Source organism: Lynx canadensis, chromosome A2 (genome assembly GCF_007474595.2).
Source record: "Lynx canadensis isolate LIC74 chromosome A2, mLynCan4.pri.v2, whole genome shotgun sequence".
In the NCBI taxonomy this organism is placed as follows: domain Eukaryota; kingdom Metazoa; phylum Chordata; class Mammalia; order Carnivora; family Felidae; genus Lynx; species Lynx canadensis.
This window is the reverse complement of record NC_044304.2, coordinates 166,505,564-166,517,665: the sequence shown is the minus strand read 5'-3', so window position 1 is coordinate 166,517,665 and position 12,102 is coordinate 166,505,564.

The window sequence follows — 12,102 nt, the reverse complement described above, 5'->3', positions numbered from 1 at the left end:
ATTTCTAAACGTGCTGCATGCTTCCAGCCGGAGAGTCAAGCGAGCGGGACATTCGAGAGCGAGCAGACTGCAGGGGAGGGGGTCTCGGAGCCCGTGTCCCTGTAGCGTTGAGCACGGACCGATGGCTTCTGTGTTGGGGGGCAGAGTCCTTTTTCCCTCCTCTCGCGGTTGCCGGACGTGCTGTGAATGAACGGAGCTGCCGTGTCGGCTGGTTCTGCACAGGCAAACACTTGATGTGTTTGGGAAAGGCCGAGACTGTGAGAAATTGTATCCGATCGGAGTAGGAATCCCTGCTCAGCCAAAATAAAAAGCAAACCGCGGCACTCCTGTCCCGACAGACTCGCCTCCCCGAGTCTCCGGTCGTGGGTTACCAGGGCTCCGGGCAGGGATCTGGAACCTTCTAACTCACAGGGGGAGGGTGACCAGTGTCGCACAGCCGGCCCCGTCTCCCCGCCCGTGTGTCCGTGAGGTTCCAGGCTGAGTGCGGGGGCCCGTGGTGTCTGGGGAGGCGCAGGGGTTACGAAGCCGGCGGCCCCGCCAGCACCTCAGAAGAGCCCCTCCGAACCAGCCGTGCGTGCGGACTCCAGGGCCCGACGGCTCGCTCCTGCCGGCCGAGGAGGCGGCCTGGGCGGCAGAAGGAAGGTGCCAGCGCACGCCAGACAGCGAGCGGCCGGCAGCCTCTGCTCTGTCCCAGCCGGCTTCCTCCTGACCGCCCCCAGGCTCGGTTTGCTGCTCTGGGAAATGGGACTGCCAGTGGCCTCCCTCACTCAGTCCGCAGGAAGCCCCACCTGGGCGAAGGAGGTGCCCTGAGAAGCCACAGGCCCCCACACGAGCCGGTGGGGGGCACCTCCCTTCTCAAGCAGGGGGAGCCCTCACGTTGGGCCAGCATGGCACTTAGCACCTGGGCCGTCCCTCTGGCAGTGACTCAGGGCGGAGCGAGCGGCCAAACTGGCTCAGCGCAGAGCCTCCGAGGCCCTGACATCCTGGCCAGGCCGGGTCTCCTTTCCTCCCTCCCCGCCCAGTGCCTGGATCCCCAGAGGCACTTAAGAGACGACACTCTCGGGCCAGCGCACTTCAGACCGCGTCCTCGCCTCGGCTCCAGCTCCGCCTCGCACCCGACTCCCCATGCCACCTGCGTGCTCGGCCGGCACACCCAAGATCTGGGATTGGTGGAGCCCCAGGCGTGCCGCTCAGCAGCCCGGGGTCACCCTGTCCCTCGCGCCCCAGCTGTCTCAGCCCCTCCGCGGGGACTCGATTCCAGATTTACATCCACTGACCTTTTTCCTGACTTTATCCGGTGCACACACGGTCTCACCCCGAGGACCCTCCCGGCTTCCCTTCGATGGACACCCGTTCATAGCAGCACGTGGGGGGTGGAGCGAGACCCGGGTGACAGAACCATGGACAGCTACGACGGGAGCGTGATGTCATTGGACAAGGCAAACTCTGGGCTCCCACCCCCAGACACAGCCGCCCTGGCTCACCGCTGGCCATCCCGTCCCAGGGGAACGAGAGGCCAGAGGCCAGCGGGAAGGTAAAAGCCAGGCGGGGGCAGGGCTAGACTAAGACGGTAACTTGGACCCCATCCCATGGCACCCCTCCATCGATGGCGTTTCTATCTGTCATGCTGTGAGTCAGGCCTTCCGGGTGATGAACATCCCAGGAGAGAGTGCCAGGTGCTGCTGCTGACCACGCTGAAAGCTCCATGACAGCATCCACCTGCTTGGTGCCCCACCCGGGTCACCGCCGGGGGCAGGGGGAGGGGCACGGCCCGGCTTGCTCTCCCATCTCTCCGGGGGGCTGGAAAGAAGCCGCCTCCAGCCCCGCCGAGGGTGACCGAACCAGGTGGCGGCATCGGAAGATGAGGCGGGCCGGGAAGAGATCCTCACCTGGAGGTCCCTTCTCACCTGGAGGCAGGATGGCACCTGGCGGCCGGAGGTGAGCGTTTGCAGTGCGTGCTCGACGTCCTTAGGAGATTCTGGAGTGCGAGACGAGGCCCCACGCTCAAGGCCTCCAGAAGACACCGTTCCCGGTGAGTCGAGGTTACTGCAGTATTGATCAGACGAGGCACAGTGCTGTCTCCTGTCCAAACGGCCGTCCCCGTCCAGCAGCTGTAAGGTCCCTCTCTGCCTCACACTCTCTGGTGGGACTATCGACCAAAGGGGCCCCCCGGATAGGCTTCCTAGGCAGGCTGGCAACCCGAACAGCCTTCCCCCTGCATACTGTCGTCGGCCCGGGGGTGGGCGGGGGGCCAGGAAAGCCAGCCCTTCAGGGAGATCGCTGGGAATGCGGGGGACCCTCCAGGCCAGCTCTGCCTGGCACCCTCCCTGCCACCAAATGGAGAGCCACCTGGCAAGGGAGTCAACCAAGTTCCAACGGCAACAACACGGTGGATGGGGCTGGGCTGGGCCCACACACACCTGCCACAAACATTCCAGACCCTGAGTAATTGTTTAAAGGTCCAAAACATACCTGGAAAGGAGATAAAAATAAATCCTCAGGTCACTAGAAAGAAGAAACTTCAAGCCAGAGCCTTACTCTTGTAAAGTGATGTTGCAAGAGCCCCAGGGGCCACCGGGCCGGTCGTGGGCCCTCGGCTGCTGGGTTCTAACGATGGCTGGGAGGGACTGGAGGGCTGGCCAACGCCGGGATGGAGAGGCAGCCTTGACCCTGACCTGTGGAAGGGCTTCTCTCGTAGTGGAGAAGCTGGAAGGAGATGAGAAACTGATCTACCGACTCAGAGGCGAGAGGAGAATTTGGCTCAGCCCAGTGCTCTGGGTCAGGAAACACCCACCGCCCCCAGGAGAAACTGGGGGCACAGGCCTACCACACAGGCATGTGGTCCCCCGGCTGAGAAATTCACACCAACCCCCAGGGTGCAGAAGCTTTCCCCTCCTGAGGTCTCCGCCCTTGTTTTTGGTTCTAAGATGGGACTCATTGCCTTTCATTATTTCTTGGACCACATCTCTTCCCCAGACCAAGCCTTCTGAGGCCAGGGGCTGGGTCTTCTGTTTGCACCAAAAGGCATACCTAGCATGGTCTTAGCACACCGTAGAAGCCAACCACACCCGTACGGAATGAGTGGCCATAAGCAAACCAGTGACCAAGCTTTTCCTGATGTGTTCGGCATCCAGAAACCCCCGGCACGTGGGGTCCTGAATTCCAGGGCTGGCTCACAGAGTCCGTAACAGACCGACACGAAGAGAGAGCTGGGCGTGTCCTAGTTCCAGCTGTCGGACAAGAGCAGGGCACTGGAATTACATCAGCCTCAGTTTCCTCATCTATACCATCAGGGACTGGATTGATTTCTCACCTTCCTTCTAAAGTTCCAAACTTCGATGATGCTCTCCAGAGATGACATCACACGAGACTTTTTTTTTTGATGAGTCAGAAACTCAGAGGTTTCCCGGGATGCCTGTGGACCATGCACGGCTCAGAGATGGGGATAATTTTCTAGACCACATTCTGTGCCTTCTTTTAAGGCAGCTCTCTGAACACTCTGTGTTTGTTTTGATTTTTCATCTTTGCTCTCTGAATGATGATTTATCTGCCTTTCAGAATAGAAGTCTAAAAGGCCTAATTGTGTGTGTGGCTTCTGGGGTTGTTTCGATTTATAAATATTTTAATAGGATTTTTATTCCTTCACAATAAATATCTTAGAAACCTTTGTACCAGGAGCAAACTCTGTGTGTGTGTGGTTTTTTTTTTTTTTCTTACAAAGCCTGACTTAAGGGAGAGAGGAGAAAAGACTCAAGAACCCTGAGTCACAAGAGTCCCTCAAGAGATCGTGGCCGTCACATCTGCCCTCAACCTGCCTTCTAACACTCCGATGGCATCACGTGTCCACTGTTCCTGCAGAGCTCTGCCCCTGCCCAAAACCTAAGGGGACGGCAAGGAACAGATAGGCCTCCTATTAACTGGACTTCTTAAGGGACATGTTACTGAATAAATAAGATACACCAGATACATAAGCCTCCAACTGGAGAAATAATGAGGCCAAGGTAGACAACAGAAAATCCCATAGTTGATGACCTAACAGCCCAAACCTTCCAGGAGAATATGCCAAGACCGGGGAAGGGCGAGGAGTCCAGTTCTAGGGGGACGAGGGGGCCAAAGGTGAAAGTGGTTAGCACAGAGGGACGGCGGTCCTTGACTTGCCCTTGACCCCACACCCGTTTGCACTGGTTTTCCTCCGTCCTGCACAACTTGGCCGCACGGATGTGGGCGCAGGTTGGAAAGCGCTTTGCGTAGGATTCTGGGTTTACCTCTGACCTCACCTCCAACCAGCCTCTGTCACTCCATCCTTCTTCTTGGGCTCAGCGTAAGGCCTTCTAAGACCTTCCCCCAGAGAAACCGCGTCGACAATCCCAGGGGTGTCTACACGGCACCCAATAGCTCTCTGAAAACTAGGAAAGACGATCCACTCCACCGACTCAGACGTTCGACGTGCTGGGGACCGGACCCAGGTGCCAACGCGCATCTGTCTTCCGTGTGGTGGGGACGGGGGTGGGGAATGAAATGTGGAGGCGCACGCTGCACATTAACCTAATGGGTATGCACGAGAATAAATACTGTCTGGCCTCGAACACCATGATAGTAAAATGCATTATTGCTGTTCAGATGATGTTATGATGCTAGAAGCCAAAAGATGACAGCAGAATTGAACTATTGCCCAAAAGCAATTACTGATGAGAATTGATTATTTCTGCAAAGAAAGGTGACCGATGGATTCGTTGTCACATCGCTGCAGATTTGGGCAAAACCTGCTGTGCTTGTCAAAGGGACAGAGCTACCCACAGAGACCGTTAAGATCCGAGGGTGCCTCCAGATGCTGGTCCATCAGCTCGACCAGGATGCCAGGGCAGCCGCCGGGGCTCCGGGCTCGTCCCTGAAAGACGCCACACCAGTCCCCTCCCTCCATCAGGCGACGTTCCGCTGTCCTCACGCTCCGAGGTGGGGATCGGTGATGCTTCGTTCTAACGGGATCGTAAGCCCACAGTCCTCGTTCGAACGCACAGTACGCACCTAAGTAGTTGCAAGTTGTTACCCGGGCCTTATGTGATTCGCCCAAGGGCAGGTTCCGCTGCCTCCTCTCCCCCACGCTTGCCTGCAGTATCCGTAGGCTTTATACCCGCTTCTTCGCTAACGGCTGAGTCAGAATGCCACGTGATCGCACGGGCGTGCCGTTTTCAGATTGCTTCCGAGTCCATCGACGGGCGCGTCTCGGAGAGGGACGGCCCTACCGGCCTTTCTGTGGTGGCATTTTGAGAACTGAAGGTGAGCATCTGAAACAAAAGGATCTCCCCACCACTCCACCGCCCCCACCCCATCCCTCCGCCACCCAAACAAAGCCCGACAAAACTGGGGCATAAATACATCAGGCTAAGAAAGAACACACGTACACAACATCCAATACCCTCCGCTGAAGGAAAGAAACAAGAGAGGCTGAGACAATCAAGCACATACTTGGCCTGCTCCCATGGCCCAGTGAATTCAGCGGTTACCATGGCGGGATGGGGCCAGAGGGAGGACTCCAGAGGGCAGGCTTTGTCTGGGCGCTGCTGAAACAGAGAGCCGGGATTCAGTCTGTTGGTTTGTGTACTTTGGGGTAAGCCATCCTCGCACTGAAAAGGCCTGGATGAGAGGTGTTGAGTTTGACTTGGTCTCATACCTTTGGGTTTCTCTTGGCATCCTGCCCCCCACCCCCAGGCCGCCCAACCTCCTCCAGGCCTCCTCGGCACCCCCACCCCCGGGGCCGTGGAAACGCACGGCACGGAGCACTCTCAGGGGGAGATGCCAGTTGGGGGTCTTCCTTCTCCGTGGATAAACTGCCGGTAGGAACATCCCAGATCCCACGGGGATGAGTCAGAGCAGAGACCAAAGGAATGCCCTTCACACGGAAAAGGAAACTAGTTCGAGTGCAGTACAAGACCTGGCCCCCGAGACACTCTGGCAGTGTCTGGCTTTAAGGTTAAGAGAGTTCGGTCCACGGCGATCGGGCGCAAACACACGCAAGTCCTCAGTCACAAGGGGAGAGAGGGCGAGAACAATGGACTGAGTGTCAGAGACTTACCCCCGTAATTCTGAGCACAGTCATCTAATCTCTCTTTAGACCTCAATTTCCTCATCTGTCAAATGGAGATAATGATATGCGGCCTGCCCGCACCTCAAAGTATGACTGCACGGATTAGACACCCTTTGAACACACATCATTATTAGTGACGCATCTCTCTGGAGCCACTGCGGATTGCTGCACAAATCCGTCCGCGTTTGGAGCCGGAGTGCAGCTACGGGGAGTTTCCACGCGAAAGAGAACAACGCAGGAAGTTGTCTCTGAGAGCCAGGCACTCGCGTGCACTGGGATCCGTCCCGAGCAGATCCCATCAGGGTCCCCGCGTGATGGGGTTCCCTTTGCTTCTCCCCCGTTTGCCATTTGGAAGAGGCCGGGGGGAATGATTATTTAAAGCCACTCAGTTGGATTGAATGTCCTTCTCGTCAGATGAACGGAGTGGCCCGCTTCAGCCCCCCTCTGCTTAAAAACAGTTGAATTCTTTTACACCCAACTGCCTTTGGCCTCTCTAGGCGTAATCGTACCAGCACAAGCGCAAAGTCCCAGAGAGAAGGGTGTAGCGACACCGTCGGTGGCTCGAAACACAAAACCGCTTTCGTCCAGACGTCAGCACCTCGTCACCCCGTCCCTACGACACCACGACCTAAGCATCTGCCCATTTTACAGACGTGGAAATGCGTTCGGGGGCGTTTAGAGGTTTTCCCAAGCTCACACAAGTGGGCGTCGAGGAGGGACGCGCAGCCCTGCCCACCTTGGTATCACGCTCGGGCCCCAGACTGCGAGAGCACATCCCGCGTTTGAAGGACAGAGAGGCGCTTTGTCACACGGGCCCCCGGGAAATCAATCCGCAGCTGAGCGGTGACCCGACCCAGGACAGAAGCACACGCACATTCGACCGCCCAAGGGCAGGGAGCCCTCAGAGACACACAGATGAGCCGTCCCGTCTGACATGACGGGCGCTGCCCGCCCCCAAGGGTTTGGACAAAGCCACCCGAAGACCCCAGGCTGGACTCAGCTTTGGGGAAACCAGGTTGTGTCCCTGGATGTGCATGTCACAAAGGCTGTTGGAGCCAACAGTCTGAGGCAGGTCACCCCAGGCGATGGTCAGCGCACCTGCCCACCTGTGTTCTTCATGTGGAGACAGGCACACGTGAGAAGCTGGGGACGCTCGCTCCGATGGGGCTGGTCGATGTCCCTGGAGACTCCGCGCCATCACGTGATGCAAAGAGCCCTGAGTCGCCACAAAGGGGACCTGTACACGCGGCAGTTTGGGAAGCCCTGTCTGTGCCTGAGAGCCTCTGTCACTCCTGAGGCAGCGGTGGCCCCTCCAGGCTCCTGCCACGAAGGTCCCCCGCGTCCTAAAAGAGGCACATCTCACTCAAAGACCAAAGACTGTCGTGCTAAAAGGTTTCTCTCAAGGTACACCGTGCTGCTTTCCACGGTAAACAGAAATCGGTGCTTCGAGGGTTCATAGAAGCTATGTCCTTGAGCACACCTGGCCTGAAACCCACGTCAGCGGCTGATACCACTTTAGCTTAGAAACACAGCCTTGCTGACTGTCTCTCCCGGAACTCAGGAGTGCAGAACGCATCCATGCTGAGCACTCGCCGCTAAGCGGCCTGGGGTGTCGTCACCCGCTTGCCCCCGTGTGCCGGACATTATGCAGGCCGTGCTGCCACCCGTGCTGCAAGTGCCTCGCAGAGGAAAGGACTCACGGGAGGCCCGTAGCAGAGCAGCACCTCCCAGGGCTGGGCGCCGCTTTCCCAAGCCCAAGAACTTGATGTCCGTTACCCGCTGTGGCCCTGCGAGGGGGTGACGCGGCCTCAGGTTTGAGCCTCAGCTCTCTGCGTGAAGCAGGACACACGCCTGCCTCCCCCAGAGTGGGGGTCGGTCCCGCCATCGGGGGGGGCCAATGCGGGAGCCGTCCCCGGAGCCGCGGTTCCGAGCAGGACGAGGGAGGCCGCCCCGGCCCCCGCACCCCTCTGCCCCACGTGGGGACACCGTCTTCCCGCCCCTCCCAGAGGTCCCGCCCTGAGCAGTGCTTCCTGCGTCACGCCGAACACAACAGAGAAACTTCGGGAACGTGACCACCAGTGAAGATGTTCCGAGGGCAAGCTCTCGGGCCGGATCATCCCGGCCGGACTCCAGGCCACACTGCGGGTCAGACGCGTGACCTCGAACGGGAGCCTTTGCCTCTCTGTGCCTCTGCGTCCCCACCTGCACAAAGGCAGGGGCGTCTGCGCGGACGGGTTGGACTTCGTGCCATCGCACTGCAAGGCTGGACTCCTCACCGAACGCAACTCTTGGGGAAGGTGCTCCGCAAACACACAGGGGACGGCTGTGAACGCTGGCTGTGAGAAGAGCTTCTCCGGAGGGAGTCCTGTTCCTCTGTCCCAGCCGGCATTCCAGTCTCCCCGCCGGGGCCGGAGCCATCCTGCCCCGGGGTTCACGCTCTGCAGGGACACGGCACCCCCACCCCCCGCGGTGAGGCTTCTGTCTCCCTCCAGAAACTCCTGCCCCGGCCCCAGAGCAGGAAGTGAGGACAGGCGACCAGCAGCCCACTCAGCTTTTCCTAGTAAACATCCCCCAAATATTAGGGCCACGTGAAAAACACGAGAGAGACGCCGTTGACCTACTCAAGCCCGAGCGGCTTTTGCCAAGGCCGCCAAGTCCAAAAGCGAGCCCACATCCTCAGTCCCCTCAGCGCAGCACCCGCCAGCTCCTGGAACCAGCCCCCGCCTCCTCGCCCCTTTGCCGCCCAGTGTTTTGTGCACATGGGGGGAGGTGTCACTGTCCCCTCTCCAAGAAGGGTCGGGCTGGGGGGCAGACCACTGGCTGAGGCTGCCCGGCCTGTCTCGGGGGCTGGCTGAATGGGCCCCGGGGGGGCAGCAAGTGCCCGACGGAGCCCAAAGTCCCTGGGGAAGCATAGCGCCTCCGAGGCGGGGGCCCGTCACCACGGTGGGGCGGAGACCCCGATGGACACGCCCAGGGGGCAAGGAACACACGGGGCAGGAGTAGCGAATTCGGTTCTCGGTCCCCTCACCGTAGACAGACCGTTGGGTCAGCTCCCCTGACTCTTCCGAGGCTACGACCGAGGAGTCAGGGGGTCGAGGGCTGCAGGACTGGAGGCACCTTCGCTTCAGCCCCCTCAGCAGACGGGAGACGGAGGGCAGGAGCACGCAAGTGACCGGCTCGGCGGGACAGCACGGAGATGGCCTGCTGGGGACACGGGAGGAGCCTTCGGGACTGACATTCAGTGGAGCTGGAGACAGACGGCCTGTGCTCACGGCCATGTCTGCCTTGCGTCCCTTTCTTTTCTCTTTTCCTTCCTTCCTCCCTCCCTCCTTCCTTCCCTTCCCTCCTTCCTTCCCTTCCTTCCTTCCTTCCTTCCTTCGTTCCTTTCTTCCCTTCCCCCCTTTCTTCCTTCCTTCCTTCCTTTCCTTCCTTCCTTCATTCCTTCCTTCCTTTCCTTCCTTCCCTTCCCTCCCTCCCTTCTTTCCTTCCCTTCCCTCCTTCCTTCGTTCCTTCCTTCCTTTCCTTCCCTCCCTCCCTCCTTCCTTCCCTTTCCTCCTTCCCTCCCTCCCTTCTTCCTTCCCTTCCCTCCTTCCTTCCCTTCCCTCCTTCCTTCTTTCCCTCCTTCCTTCCCTTCCCTCCTTCCCTCCCTCCTTCCTTCCCTTCCCTCCCTCCCTTCTTTCCTTCCCTTCCCTCCTTCCTTTGTTCCTTCCTTCCTTTCCTTTCCTCCCTCCCTCCTTCCTTCCCTTTCCTCCTTCCCTCCCTCCCTTCTTCCTTCCCTTCCCTCCTTCCTTCCCTTCCCTCCTTCCTTCTTTCCTTCCTTCCTTCCTTTCCTCCCTCCCTCCTTCCTTCCCTCCCTCCTTCCTTCCTTCCCTCCCTCCCTCCTTCCTTCCCTTCCCTCCTTCCCTCCCTCCCTCCTTCCTTCCCTCCCTCCTTCCTTCCCTTCCCTCCTTCCTTCTTTCCTTCCTTCCCTCCTTCCCTCCTTCCCTCCTTCCTTCCCTTCCCTCCTTCCCTCCCTCCCTCCTTCCTTCCCTTCCCTCCTTCCTTCCCTTCCCTCCTTCCTTCTTTCCTTCCTTCCCTCCTTCCCTCCTTCCCTCCTTCCTTCCCTTCCCTCCTTCCCTCCCTCCCTCCTTCCTTCCCTTCCCTCCTTCCCTCCCTCCCTCCTTCCTTCCCTTCCCTCCTTCCTTCCCTTCCCTCCTTCCTTCCCTTCCTTCCTTCCTTCCTTCTTTCTTTTTTCTAGAAGGAGAAGGTGCAGGGACAGGAGTTGCCCCGAGGATGTAAGCAGCGAGCTGGCTGCCGGGAAGGCCCGGGCCCCTCAGAGCGCAGGGGGGCCAGACACGGGGCTCTGCCAGCAGCTCGTGGAAGCAGGAAGAAAGGGCCTCCGGCCTCCCTGGACAGGGGCCATGAGGGGACGTGGACACCACAGAGCCCTCTCTTCCAGGGTCCCCACACCGAGGCAGGGCCAGGCCGGGGCGCCTCCAAACCCACCTCCGGGCTCTGTGCTGAGAGGCCGGCCAGCGCCGATTCCCGCCTCCCGGGTCTGTGCCCTCACTGCTCTGAGGACCCACCGTCCCGGCCTCACACGTGCACCCTCCCGTGGTCTCTCACACGTGCACACGCACACATGCACGCTCGTGTAGTCTCACGCGTGTGCGCACACTCACATGTGCATGCTCACACACAATCAGCCCCCCCTCGCTTCCCCCCCCACATCCGCTCTCCAGAAAGGGTCAGAGACTCATACACCCTCCGGCCCCCGGCCTGCGAGGCTCTGTGGCCGCTCACCAGGTCCCGCTGGGGCAGACGGGGTGCAGACACGGAAGGTCCCGGAGGACAGGGCCCGCGCCGCCCCCCCCCCCCAGGAGCTTCCAGGATCCCCATCGGGGAAGTCGGCAGAGCAGAGACTCTGAGAGGACTGCCCGGGGGTTGCCCTTTCCTGCTCGCGTTCCCAGGTGACCCTGACGTGCAGCGAGGGCCTCCTGTCCTAACTTCTCCAGGCGCACTCGTGTCTTCGCTAGGTCCGAGGAACGCCCCTCTCGCGGAAGGACTCCAAGAAGGCTCTGGGCCCGCGGACGGCGCGCCAGAGCTGGGATCGGAACCACCAGGCCCGGGCAGGTGAGGGACCGCCGGCTGCCTGGCCGTCCGTAGTCCCACGCGCACGGGTGGCCTGTGGGCCGGCAGTGGCCAGGACACCTCTCTGACCCCGGAAGGGCGCCCGACACCCAAGGCCTCGTGTAGACCCAGGGAGGAGCCCCCTCGCTCAAAGCGAAGGGTGGGCGACTCCAGGCGGGAGCACGGTCTGGACAGAGGCCATCGTACCGACCCGGAGAGCAGCGCGCTTCAGGCCGGGCGTGCCCGCGGCGGCATGCCCGCTCCCGGCCCCTCCGCCCGATGCCCTCTGCCTGCTCTGCTCTGCTCTGCTCTGCTGAGGAACGCTGCCGGAAGGCGTCAGCCCACACGGGAGCCTGGCCCCGAGCCGGCCCTCGCGCGGGCGGGCAGCGCGGGCCTTCGGTGGCCGGGTGGCCTCCTCCCCGGCCGCGGCCGCGGGCCTGCGCACAGGAGAAGCTTGTGCTCGTCGGCGTCTGGACTCCAGTCCCGGGCCAGGAAGCTGGGGACGCAGACGCCCCACGTGCAGGGATCGGGTAAGGGCCGCGGGGTTAGGAGAACGGGGCTGACAGGTGCACCCCTCCGAAACTCAGAGGGAGGCCCTGGCGGGAGCACCAGAAACCCGATTTGCCAAAGCTGGAAGAAAACCAGCGAGAAATTGAGACGGACGGTAAGACGGGACGGCAAGAGACTGGGCAGAAGTCCCACGGGGAGGAGAAGTCAAAGGGGAAGGGGTTCAGGAGGAGGAAACAGTAAGGTTACAGATCCAACCAGGTTGTGGGCGCCCGGGAGGGAGCCGTGCGTGGGCTTCCTGGGGAGGTCAGAGCTCCAGCTGAGGCCCAGTGGGTACCAGTCTGAGGAGGGGGAGATGGGGAGGGGGGCGTGGACACTGGCGAGGGGGAGGGGCGGGGGAG